Here is a 14,251-nt window from a genome sequence, read left to right as displayed (position 1 = left end):
CAATGACATAAAAACAATCGCACGAAAGAAAAAAAAGATGTAATGTGAACGCATTAGCATCTGCTGTGAGCCGGGACGTAACACGCAATCCCAATTTATTCATAGTAACAGACGCATTTCTGAAATTCTTTACAGCGCAGCCATATCACAAATATTTATAGAGAGTGTATATAGGAAATCCTGAGATTTCTATAAAAACACCACGATAGTGACAGACGTTTTACGCAAGTGTGCATGCGTTTCCTCAATTTTCCTCTTACCAGTTGCTCCTCTGCCTTTAATCAAGATAGTTGTGAGGCTTCCCTCTAATTACATGACCGCCCAAACGAGATGACGGCATTTACAAGGAATCTCCAGCCAAGGTTCCTTCTGGTCATGATGGAAAATAGTGCCCTTATATAACAAATTTAAAAAAATCCAAGAAAATGACATAACAATGCTAAACTGAGCATGTAAACCTGCAAGGGATTCATAACTGTGCACTTTAATGACATCTACTAATAGTAAAATAAACAAAAATGGCCTTAAATTTCCATTAAAAACCGTTTCATAATATCTTACTTCTATGCTGAGATATGGTCACTTCAAGTTAGAGGCCAAAAGCCTGAGACTGCACTACTGACAGATTCTGTTGACAGGTGCAGATTTGTCATGGATCCAAGTACAACACTATCTGCCTCCTACCTGGCTTGTATAGTGGCAGTCCTGAATATATATATATATATATATATATATATATATATATATATATATATAATATATATACGGAGATATCAATGTATTTAGTGATCTGAATCCATATAACATCCATGATGACACTGCACCTGACCGAAATCAGAGGGGGCAGGGCTTCATTTATCTATAGGTACAGTAGGCCCTGGGGGAAGAATGCCAACTTAAGGGGTCATTTACATATGTACACACTTAAATTATGTATATTTATACACTCACAGTGCTGTGGGAATGAGAGGAGGACAACCGCAAGGCTGCAGGGGGCGCTAGATATTGTCGTGCACTGCATTGTTCTGCAAAGAGCAGACAAATATTTTAAAGCCATACACGACTACAAAGCCATACAAGGCTTCCTCATATCTTTCTGTCTCTTCATGTAATCCCAGACAGACTCGATGATATTGAGATCAGGGCTCTGTGGGGGCCATATCATCACTTCTAGGGCTCCCTGTTCTTCTTTATGCCGACGATAGTTCATGACATTGGCTGTATGTTCGGGGGCGTTGTACTGCTGTACAATAAATTTGGAGCCAATCAGACGCCTCCCGGATGGTACTGCATGATGGATAAATATCTGCCTGTATTTCTCAGCATTGAGGACACCATTAATACTGACCTAATCCCCAACTCCATTTGCTGAAACGCAGCCCTAAACTTGTAAGGACCCTCCACCATGTGTTACTGTTGCCTGCAGACACTCTTATTATTGTACCGCTCTCCAGCCCGTCGGCGAACAAACTGCCTTCTGTTACAGCCAAATATTTCACATTTCAACTCCTCAGTCCAGTGCACCGGATGCCATTTTTCTACACCCCAGTTGCATAGTTGAGTTGCTTCGCCTTGTTTCCATGTCGCAGGTATGGCTTGTTGGCTGAAGTTCTTCCATGAAGACCACTTCTGACCAGACGTCTCCAAACAGTAGATGGGCGTAGCTGGGTCCCACTGGTTTCTGCCAGTTCTGAGTTGATGGCACTTCTGGACATCTACCGATTTCAGAGGGAAGTAAGCATGATGTATCTTTGATCTGCTGCACTGTATCCTTGGCCGACCACTGCGTTTACGGTCCTCCGCATTACCCGTTTCTTTGTGCTTCAAAAGAACTTGACCAGCACATCTTTAAACTCCAGTCTGCGTTGAAATCTTCATCTGGGAGAGACCTTGCTGATGCAGTATAACTACCTTGTGTCTTGTTGCTGTGTTCAGTCTTGCCATGGTGGACCTGTGACAGGAAACTGTCCTTCACAACCTCACCTTTGTAGCAGAGTTTGGCTGTTCCTCACCCAGTTTTAAGCCTCCTACACAGCTGTTTCTGTTACAGTTAATGACTGTGTTTCAACCTACATATAAAATTGATGATCATTATCACCTGTTTGGTATAATTGGTTAATCAAGCAAGCGTATCTAGGAGAATTGATGCTGTTTTCAAGGCAAAGGGTGGTCACACCAAATATTGATTTGATTTATATTTCTATTTTTGAAAGCATTCTTACTTTGCAGAATTTTTCCACAACTGCCTACAACTTTTGCACAGTACTTTATTCACTAAGCTAGAGTGATTTATATCCAGTGTTATCTTCGTGTATATTTACTGACAACAGAGAAATGACACACTTACTATAGTCAATTTTTTCATAAACAGTCTGTGTTTTTACCATTTAAGACAAGTTGTTTCTCTTAGATAAAGAAGCTGATAATGAAATACCTTTCTAAAACCACAAACAGAAAAGTGACTTCATCTAGATCTAGCTGCTCAGCACTCGTCTTTACAATGTTACAAAGCTCCAGCAGTGATCACGGGCAGTAATATTGTATTCAGTGAGTACCTGTAGGATTACCCTCGTAGGGCATCACTGTGATCATCCGCTGATATGTATGTGACCCCTGTGCCTGCCCATTTCAGCATGATCAAGCTCGAAGCAAAGGTGCAGACCCAAATACTCATGATTCAAATATTTTGACCCCTCTTTTAACCCAGACACAAAGTTATTTCCAGCCTCAAGGAAGATTTTTTTTTTCTTTTCATCAAGAGCCATAATTTTAAAATGTTACCGATGACTAAACCATATAAGGCCTTCAAGTTTTTTTTTATTGGTATATAATGCCTTGAAAAAGTTTTTTTGCATTTTTTTTTGCGGAGGAAATAGGAAAAAAAACAGCAATTCCGCCATTATTTTTTGGGATACGAAAACAGCAGCACTAAATTTATATAGTTTTGTTATGTTTTACTATATTTGCAAATTCAAAGTTGTACTCTGTACAGCCATAACTTTTTTACCGTCGACACAGATTTATGTTGGCTTGTTTTTTGCGTGGCGAGTTGTATTTTTGTCGTGGTACCATTTTAGGATATATTGGACTTTTATTTCTTTATTTCCGCCATTGTTCTTATGGTTCTTACGGTTGTGGCGATATCAATTATGTGGAAATGCAATAAATATCTTAGGACCTGTTCACATCTGCGTTGCTGTTTCTGCTGTTCTGCTTCATCAGAAAAGCAGAAGAAGGTTAAAAAACAGAAGTAAGACTTACCACATCGGTGCCCGACGGAACCCATAGACTTTAATGGGTTCTGTTGGGTTTCCGTTGTGTCCGTATTTTTACCGAAAGCGATAGCGCAGCATACTTCAATATTTTTTCCAGTATTTTGGGCCGGATCTGTGAACGAGGCCTCTAACGGAGCCTTCAACGCAAATGCGATCACGTCCTTAGATGGGAATAACTCTTGAAGGACAAAGCCAAAGTTTTGGCTTTAGGCTAGGACCACACTCAGAGTTTTGATACAGTTTTTGGCTCTGTTTTTTTAACCAAACAGAGGAGTGGACACCAAAGAATGGAGATGCATCAGTCTTTTCTATAAAAAATTTCTTACCTTTAGATCCACTTCTGGCTTTGGTTAAAAAACTGCACTAAAAAACTGCGTCAGAACTCAAAATGTTTTTCTTCGTTTTTATCCCTGTTGTATTGTTATGTTTTTGTATCTCTTTAAGCCTAACATTTTATGGGATGAGTAGTGTTTTTTTAGATGCCATTTTCGGATGCACCTAAATTATCGCTTAATTTATATAATTTTTTTTATTGTGGAAGAAATACAGAAATTAAAAAAAAATGGCAATGTTGTTTTTTATTTTGCTTTTTAATGGTGTAAACTTTATCATAAATATTTGTTACAGTTATAGGAATACCAAAAATGCGTATTTTATGTACTCTTTGTGACGTTTGTTTATTATTATTTTTTTTTAACTATTAGGAGACTTACTTTTCATCATATATATTTTTTTCACTCTTACGAACGGGCTTCTCCGGCACAAAAAAATAAAATATTCAAATCCACCTGGTTATACAATGATAGATTTCCCATTACAGGATTGACAAGTTACTAGGTAGATTATCCCATTCAGGAATCCAGGACAGCTGGGTGACAACCCCTGTGAGTTCTGAACTGAGGGCCATATCTGTCACTTCGTCGATTTTTTTTGGGATCTGTAATGGCGGCCATGTTGGTTGTCCCACCAACTATGACTAGGAAAAGGCTGAATGCAGGTTTGAACAACTTGGCAGAACAGACTCAAGGAATTGCTGCTGATTTTTTTCTAATATCCTGCTACAGATGGTGATCGAGAGTATTATTCTGATGAGTCTTAATCGAATTTCACACTTTTTAACACGTGTCATTGAAGTGAATCATTATCCTCTGCTGTAATTCAATCTCCAATTCAATGCTTCCATGTTTCTGACCCTCCCATTCAATCAGTTCTAAGGCTGGCCATACACTTTAGATAGCTGTCGTCCCAACCATCATTCGGCCTGCAGCTTTTCCTAAAGACTCCCCTGACACGTGCATTTGGCCCGGCATGTGTTTTCAATAGGGAGACGAGAGAAAGCCGCTGCCTGACTCCTCAGTCAAAAATGCAGATCCTTCTTTTCCCCGAAATCTGCCGTCGAGGGAGAGTCGGGACACCGCTATACACATTAGATGGTTGGGCCGGTCCCGTCGGAATCGGTGGGTTCGGCCGACACACATCTATTTTGTATAACCTCAAGTTTCTACAAAGACACATGTCACATGCAACAATAAACTTGTCATAAAGTTACTTGTAGTCCTTGTAAAGCTAAAACAAAAAAAGATAAAACATAGCGCAGTAAAACATTAAAGGTCACTGACAGCAGAGCAATTATAACAAAGATGTAGCAGTTTTGGAGATGTAGCAGTTTTGGACTTGTCAGATGCAGTAGTTTTGTCATTTGATAGTGATAATACAATGGGTTACCTACGGCTATACACAGTGCCTTTTTTTTTTATCTTTAGAAAATGGGGCCCTGAACAACAAGCAAAGTAGACCTCCCTACCGCCCGATCCCACTCACCATCTTTAGATCATTTTTTTTTTTAGAATTTTTCAACTTGTGGTTTTGTGAAAACCACATTACTTTTCATTTCTGTGCTAGAAATAACTACTGGATTAGCAATTCATGGATTAAAGGGATTTGCACTAATACATTTAAAAGGATAAAGTTTATACTTTAAAGTTGCTGTCTGCCAAAATGTGGCATTTGTGGTGGCGATCTGCGGTCTGGGTCTTCCGTTCTTCTCCGCGTTGCTTCTCCTGTGTTCTAAACGGCAGCAGCTCCTGAAGTGACTGCTTTACAGAAGCTTGTCCCGCGAGATTAGGTAAATCTCGCGAGATTAGGTAAATCTCGCGAGATTAGGTAAATCTCGCGAGATTAGGTAAATCTCGCGAGATTAGCAGGTCTGTGCATCACTGTGAGGCTGTTTGCTCTGATTTGACAGCATCACAGCGATGCAGAAGACAACGTTTACTAAGGTCTTCTCTCCTCTGTTCCTTTACTCACAATGCGCTTATTTGCTAAAACAGAGTGGGGCCGTCGCGGGACAACAGGTGCTGAAAATTTTTTCTTTTTTTTTACAGTGCTGGAATCTGGAGGATGCTGGGTATAATGGGAGGTATGTAGTTTTAAAAAAACATGACAGGTCCTCTGTAATATTTTATTTAACGTCATTTTTATATTAGTTTAGTCTATTTTATTACGTTTTCCATAGGATTTATGAAAATATAACCATTCTTGTTAAGGAAGACATTAACTATGTCACAAAATCTTCCTGATTAGCGCCCATATTTATGGGGTTTTGTGTACTTTGGTTAATCGTTCACTTGCAATGATAACTGTGTCTGCTAAAATGGCAAATACAAAAATAAAACATTACAAAAAAAATTAAAAAAAAAAAATTTAAGCAGCTGAAAATGTTATCTGAGTCTGGATTACGAGGCCTTTGTTGCGCAGCGGAGTTGACATAGCGGGACACTATCTGTACACTCTTTTATGTACAGTAGCGATACTCTTTTATAACCTAAATATTATCAGGCTGCGCCCCACGCCATCCGGCCTGGACGTTATCCAATGGAATGGAAATATCAAGAGCCACATACATGAAAAAGATCTATTACACCCGGCGAAAAATTATCTGTCTGAACTTTTCCTGTGTTTAAGTCAACTGGCTGCAACATCTGAATAAAGTGATTTCATCAGTTGGCAAAAAGATGAAGCAGGGATCATATTCACAGCGAAGAGGTACAAGCTAGATTAGGTTATACATAATTCAGCTCCGGAATATGTATATATATATTTTTTTAAGGGGGATTTGCACATGAATAGATATTTCCCACGATACAACCACCCCCCAATGGAAAATGGTCCGACCGATAGAGTGGATTTCCCATAGTAAGAACTGCTCGTTCTTAGTACTGCAGACTTAATGCTTATGCACACGACTGTATTACGGCTCCATACGGTTTTGTGAACCCGAAATACGTCACCCATAGAGACGTTGCTATTAGGGAAGAATAATTCCGTAATGTATGGAGGCAGCAGAGTGCCTATGGCTCCATAATACGGAGTTAAAATCTATTTAATCTCTATGAATTCATGGTAAATATATTAACATATTTTATTTTAGGAAAAAATAAAGAATTACGTTTATCAGTGCCCATGACATAGTAATAGGTGGTTCCGAGGCTAGAGTGGCACCAGAGCCCTGAGGGGACCCAAAGACCCCGCTGCCACATTAAATGACAGCAGCCTCATGATGGTTGGGGGGGTCCGTGGTACAGAGTTTGTGTTGATAGAGAATTGCTTCAATCTATCACTTTGATCAACAAACGGATATTTTCCTATGTCTATACCTCACTCCATCCAGCAATTGGAAGGGTTTACATAAAAGTCAAATCAGTAGGGATCTGTCAGCCAGGACTCCTGCCGATCCAGAGCAAAGTGTCAATCCTGCTCCTGACCCTTAAAAGAAAAGTGGAAAACCCTTTATTGAAATGTATTTGGGGTTTTTTTCGGCAAAGTTCTGCAACTTTCGAAAATACTTTGTTTCAGTTTTTCAAAAATGTTCAAGATCTCTCTTTGCTGTCAATGAGTAGAAACTTTCTTGTAGAGGCTGAAAATCTGAATAGGCCTACATGTCCAAGTCCAGATTAAAAGGGTGTCTAGGATATGCAGCAATTTATCAGGGCCCACCAACCAACTCTGGACCCTCCACCAACTCCAGATAAAGAAAAAGGAGTCGCCACTACAGAGGGGCACGAGTATAGGAAGCGCCCACACAAATTTATGTATGTATGTATGTAATGTAATTATGTATCTGTAGATTGGCAGTATGGTCCCAATTCCGTAGCCAACCTACAACCGCTGTCCTATATAAACCTCTCAACTTTTATAGAAAGAGGGTCTACAAAGCCACACTTCTGACTCCGGTCTCAAAGGTTTCACAAGGTTCTGAAAAACTATAACTCCCAGCATGCCCTGAAGGTCTTCTTCTGCTATTTATGGGAAACCTACAACTCCCAGCAAGAGTCAATGGAGAGCCATAGGTACCTGAGCTGAGCAATGAGGTATTATGCCGCACATCCTGCTGGCAGTGAACCTTTTGTTTTTTTTAGTTTTTTTAAAGCAGTAGCAGCTAACAAAGATTTGGGGCACCATGCATGTAATCTGGCTCACGTGCCCCAGATCTCAAGGTCTCACTGTGCGGTTCCAGTCTGTAGACAATGTGACAGTTTAAGGGTATGTTCAAACGTCCTATTTTCGGACGTTTTTCAGGCCGTAAACGTCCAAAAAACGGCCGAAAAATCGGAAGCAGAATACCTCGAAACATCTGCCCATTGATTGCAATGGGAAAAACGACGTTCTGCTTTGACGGGCCGTTTTTTAAGCGGTCGTTTTGATGAACGGCCGTGAAAAAGAAGTGCAGATTCATAGACTATTGAAAAAAGCTCCAAAAATGGCCGTTAAAAAACGCAGCGAAAATCGTGAGTCACTTAAAAAATGCCTGAAAATCAGGAGCTGTTTTCCCTTGAAAACAGCTCTGTATCTTCAGACGTTTTCGAGTTTGCGTGTGAACATACCCTTAGTTGTATGTGGAGGCCCCTCCAGCCTGCGGGAGAGCAGGAACTGCCTGGTCCCCCCTGAGGACCGGGGGATAATGGGGCCTGGAACTAAATCTCCCGTGATAATCCTACCCTGTATATCTCACAGCACAGGGTTTATTACAATGCATCCATTCTAGACAATCCTCTGTGACCTGTATGCCATGGACTGTCTCGATACCACTGCCTGTAAATATTTACACACCTTATAGTCCAGAGTATGATGACTGTCCTCGGTTTCATGACCACGATCAGTTGGGAGCTTTCTGTCCCACCCAGGATTAGAGACCACTGAACCCAACATTGTCGTGAGAAATTGCCGGTGTTCAGTCTTTTCCTAGCTTCCTCCTATGCCCTATACAGTGGCTACAGAAGATTAACTTATTGACTACCCTACAGCCAAGAAAGTCAACTAACGTGTTTTCTGAGCCGGAATGCCGTTACCAGGCATCAAAGGAAACAAGAGCTAATATTTGTGCTGCTCTCCTAAGACCGCCTCACATTGTATAACTTGTTTGTCAACGTAACAATGATTTTTTGTTTGCCACTTAAGACAAAAATAAAGGAAATGATGACAAACATTACTAGAGCGAGGAATAGATATTCAAGGAAACCAAGGCTAATAAAAATCGAATTGTGATTATTTGCCAATCAAGTGAAAGTCCACATATGACCATAGCTAGCGAAGACCGGCGTCTCTTCCTAGTCAACATATGCCGTGTATGAACCTGGTCGTGGACATTTGGAAGTAGTGAGATATTTTCTTGGTCGTGAAGTGGCACACCAACCATAGAGGCAGGCCTGGTACCAAGATGGCCGTTCTATCTGGACGAAGAACATTGCAATGTAGCATCTCAGCACTACTGGTCTCGGGGGAAGGAAAGGTCTTCTGCTCACCATAGGCGAAGGTTGAGCTATCAAAGCTCCTGACGGTACAACTGAGGCTTCTGGAGGCATCCAGGCTACTGAGTGTGTGAAAGGGAGGTTCAGGGGGTGGCAGTCGAAACTGTAACTTTGGGTCACCCCTCATTTTTTCACTGTTGGGCCCTCCATTCATTTTGGTATTTCTCTCAGGCCATAGCTATATATCCCAAGAGGTTCAGGGTCCACATGTGAGCTACATCTTTCCAAAGAGCCAATTCCACATTCTAGGAGGGTCATTTTACCACTAGACGCCACTCATGTATGTTGAAAGGCTATGAGGTGTCGTATTAATGGCAATTTTGAGAAGTAAATTCCAGGTGCAATTGGGGTTAGATATGGACTAGTGACTTAAACTAGTCACGTGAAATGAACTTCAGCCGAACCGACCAACATTCTAATGTGTATGGGGATGTCTCGACGCTCCCCCAATGGCAGATATCGGGGGTAAGAAGAATTGGGCATTCTGGATTTTAACATGCTTGATACTTTGTTCTCATTGGAGTTAAGCCGCCACCAGGGGTGTCTGGCAGTAGCTTTTTCCCCTTCATCATTGAGAACATATGCACGCTCAGCTGTGCCAAGCGTGCATGTGTATGGGAAAGTCGGGAGGAATAGCCGTTGTCTGAACGAGTGTTTGACCGACAGCTATCTAAGATGTACGGCCACCTTAAGGTTCCTTAACAAGAGGGAAATAGTAAAATTACCTTTTCAATTCTCTCTGCTAAAGGCCCTTTTACACGGGCCAATGATTGAGAAAACGCTCGTTCATCGGCTGATCTGTCCAGTTATGCAGCATAAAAATATTATCATTATCGGCAGCACATCTACCTTTGCAAACCGGTAGATGTGCCTCCGACATGCTGGAAATGTATGGGGACGAACGATCATAGTAACGATCGCTCATCCCTCTACATAACCGATCACTACTCCTTGTAAAAGGAGCTAACGAGCGCCGATCAACGAGCTGACTCATTGATCGGGGCTCGGTTTCACAGCCCATATTGGGCCATGTAATTGGATCTTAAGTATTTCGCTTCTGGTCTAGTGAAATGGTACATTGTATTGAAGGACTGTGCTGTAAACATATCCTGTATTATCAGATTTAGCAGATTATCGGATGCCGAATTAGCGGAATTACAGCGCGAAAACTTTCTCATCTCTTTGACCAGCATCACTAAGCCATGTAGAAGTTAAACAATAATGATAATTTCTGTGTTGCATTGCATTAGAGATGACCTTTGGTAACCTAAGGAAGCATTGAAAATCACCAGGAGTCTAACCTTGTTGTTTAAGAAAAGTTATTGTGTACCTCAACAATGACTTTACTCACCTATAAAAACCTATAAAGTCTATAGTACAGTTACAACAAGACTGCAAATCTCTATCTTACCATCCATTTCATGCAATTATGTCCCATGCAGTCCGCTATATTGATTTCTATCAAATCCCATAGAGGAGAAGAAGCTAGCTACTTCCTCCATCACTGATGTCACCATAAACTATACATCCTAGCATTCCATGTTGGTAAAAACATTAAAAAGTGAGAGAGATGGTTCTTTGCCTCTGATAGACTATCAAGAAAAGCTAAAAAAAAAAATAGAACATTCACTGGGTGACAGAAAAAGCAGCATCACTAGATCTAAAATGGATGTCAATGGTGGCTGTCAGACAGATACTTCCTGTTTCTCAAACTAAAGGCAAGAGCAGCCTGGACTACAAACAGCTCAACAGACAATGACTGCAGACACTTACTGCACAAGGATCCAAGATCACTATCACTAATTTCAGAAGAGAGACTTGTAGGTTTCCTTTCAAGTGGAGAAATGGTCAAGGGTTAAGGCAGCTACCTGTTTGTTTAAAACATTAGAGGGGGCACCAGCTCCTGGACCTTCACCAATGTGAACTTTGGGTATGTCTAAATACCATTTCGGAACGTCTTATGCAGCTCTAAAGGGAATCTCCCAAACCCCTTTAACTTAGATGCCCTAATGAAATAAGTTATTGGGTACTACTACACCCACTGAGTGCCCTCTCCTCAGTCTCAAATTCTTATTCAGGGCACCACATCATAACAAGTGTTATATGAAAATGGACTAGCCCCCTCACAGATTGGACAAGATCTTTTTCAAGACCTCTGCTTGCTGTCATTCTTGTTTACATGAAGAGGCTGAAAATCGGCCACAAATAACACGGCTGGATGGCATGTTACAGTGTATCAGAGTACTATGTTGTGACAATCATTGCACCTGGGCTCAGTTAGACATAATCAGGACAGGTTTTCACCTTTTGAATGTAAATAATAATGTTTCCATTCACTGACAGGCAAAACTTTATATTATTGAGTTTTATTTTACGGAAAAAACAAACCCCTCTAAAGTGACCACACTGAAAGCACGGATAATCTGAAGCTATAAGGTAAATGGTTCTGTTTTATCAGGTCGTTGCAGTGGTGGGCCAAAGAAAAACATGTACAAGGGACGCAGGGGTTGCCCATGGCCCATTTGCCACCTAAGGGGACCGCAGCACGTGGTCAGAGCTGAGTTGTCCGGGCAGATCATGATTCGAACACTAATGTAATCTATGATGCATATGAATCCTATACATTGTGACGTCATCGCATTATATTGTTTTGGCACACGTTCACTTCAACTATATTGAAAATAGTATTTGACTGTATGCAACCCCCACAACAAAAAGATGTATACCCCATAGAAGCCAATGGTAGACATATATAACTGTATGCATTTGTATATGCTGGGGCAGACCGCTTCAAACAGTCCTGCCGAACGTGGTGTGAACCTAGCCTTACTCTGGATCAACTGTAATCGCCCACGACACCCCATAAATGCTATAAATGGTTGTATCCCGCTCTTACCTGCGTGTTCTCTGGGCTTCTCATGTCGCTCTGCCGTCTCCAGCTCTCATTTGTAGCTCAGGACTGGCTCTTCCTTGTTACAATCGTTAACAATCAGGAATTTGGGTTAAATATTTACTCCAGAAGAATGATCTGACCCTGATAATCTATGTGTGAAGAGATTGGGATCTTGCTGAATGCTTGGGGACGGGTCTGTCGATCTGTGTCACTTATTTGTACGCCTGCTGTGCAGATTTTTCAGTGACAATGCGTACAATACAGCGGGTAATAACTAACATTCAACCAAAAGAGAAACTATTCTTGTATGTACAGCGATATATAGCAACTTCATAGTGAGTGCAGCTCTGGAGTATATTACAGGCTCTAACTCAGGCCTGGTTTACACGAGCGTGTGTGTTTTGCGCACGCAAAAAACGCGGCGTTTTGAGTGCGCAAAAGGCACTTAACAGCTCCGTGTGTCATCACCGTATGATGCGCGGCTGCGAGATTTTCGCACAGCCGCCATCATTATGACACTCCGTTTGGATTTTTGTAAACAGAAAAGCACGTGGTGCTTTTCTGTTTACATTCAGAGTTTGACAGCTGTTGCGCGAATCACGCTGTTCGCACGGAAGTGCTTCCGTGTGACCTGCGTGATTTTCATGCACCCATTGACTTGAATGGGTGCGTGATGCGCGAACAGCGCACAAATATAGGACATGTCGTGAGTTTTTTTCAGCGGACTCGCGCTGCGCAAAACTCACGGACTGTCTGCATGCCCCATAGACTTACATAGGTCCGTACGACACGCGTGAAAAGCACTCACGTATATCACGCTCATGTAAACGAGGCCTCAAAATCGGTACAGAATAGTGAGTGCAGCTCTGGAGTATTAACAAATCTGATCATAATGTAGTGGCAGAAGACTCAAAGTCAATAAAAATAACTTGTAGAACACTTGACACAAGCAAATGTAAAATTAGTAGAAAGTAGCAGCTAATAAAACATGAGCGACGGGTTAATCAGATCAATGAAGAGGGTGGAGTAAAAACATACTGAGCCCTTTATAAGGTGGTGGGAAGTGGCATAATTTTAACCCTCTCTTTATTTTACCATGCAGCACTGATACTCCCAGGCATTGTAGTGTTTGCAGATCTCCATTGCTCTTTCTCAAAACGCTACAAAACAAGGCATATTTGTCATTCAGGACTCTGGATAAGTTCAACAGCCACATCTATTGGGTGGCCATAATGACTGTCACCCCGCCTTTTCTTATTCTTGTCCATGGGGACAATATTATAATAGTAGTTATATTCTTGTATATAGGGGGCAGTATTATAATAGTTATATTCTTGTATATAGGAGCAGTATTATAGTAGTTATATTCTTGTATATAGGGGGCAGTATTATAGTAGTTATATTCTTGTATATAGGGGCAGTATTATAGTATTTATATTCTTTTATATAGGGGGCAGTATTATAATAGTTATATTCTTGTATATAGGGGCTGTATTATAGTAGTTATAGTCTTGTATATAGGGGACAATATTATAATAGTAGTTATATTCTTGTATATAGGGGGCAGTATTATAGTAGTTATATTCTTGTACATAGAAGCAGTATTATAGTAGTTATATTCTTGTATATAGGAGCAGTATTATAGTAGTTATATTCTTGTATATAGGGGGCAGTATTATAGTAGTTATATTCTTGTATATAGTGGGCAGTATTATAGTAGTTATATTCTTGTATATAGGGGCAGTATTATAGTAGTTATATTCTTGTATATAGGAGCAGTATTATAGTAGTTATATTCTTGTATATAGGGGGCAGTATTATAGTAGTTATATTCTTGTATATAGGAGGCAGTATTATAGTAGTTATATTCTTGTATATAGGGGCAGTATTATAGTAGTTATATTCTTGTACATAGGGGCGGTATTATAGTAGTTATATTCTTGTGTATAGGAGGCAGTATTATAGTAGTTATATTCTTGTATATAGGGAGCAGCATTATAGTAGTTATATTCTTGTATATAGGGGCAGTATTATAGTAGTTATATTCTTGTACATAGGGGCGGTATTATAGTAGTTATATTCTTGTGTATAGGAGGCAGTATTATAGTAGTTATATTCTTGTATATAAGAGCAGTATTATAGTAGTTATATTCTTGTCCATAGGAGAGGATAGACGTGTGCTTGTGAGCTCCCTGCTAGGACTATGCATGGCTTCTGACCCAGGTGGAGGGGAGGGGTCCTGGGCTGATGATCCTGGGAAAGCCCAGAGTCTGGAG

The 14,251-nt window shown here is 40.7% G+C and overlaps 1 protein-coding gene across 2 annotated transcripts in view; it reads right to left on the bottom strand.

Moving 5' to 3' along the window:
• Positions 1-12,079, bottom strand: part of KCNJ16 (potassium inwardly rectifying channel subfamily J member 16) — a 37,369-nt gene extending 25,290 nt beyond the window's left edge. Inside the window, exon 1 of one of the 2 annotated variants that reach the window (XM_075845153.1) lies at positions 11,979-12,079. The gene's annotated coding sequence lies outside the window, so the exon portion shown is untranslated. The remainder of the gene's footprint in view (positions 1-11,978) is intronic. The other variant, XM_075845154.1, reaches the window with a different exon arrangement.
• Positions 12,080-14,251: the final 2,172 nt, after the last annotated feature.

The sequence above is a fragment of the Rhinoderma darwinii genome, chromosome 13 (assembly GCF_050947455.1).
Source record: "Rhinoderma darwinii isolate aRhiDar2 chromosome 13, aRhiDar2.hap1, whole genome shotgun sequence".
Classification (NCBI taxonomy): Eukaryota; Metazoa; Chordata; class Amphibia; order Anura; family Rhinodermatidae; genus Rhinoderma; species Rhinoderma darwinii.
Note: the sequence above shows the minus strand (reverse complement) of the source record. Positions and strands in the feature narration are given on the sequence as shown.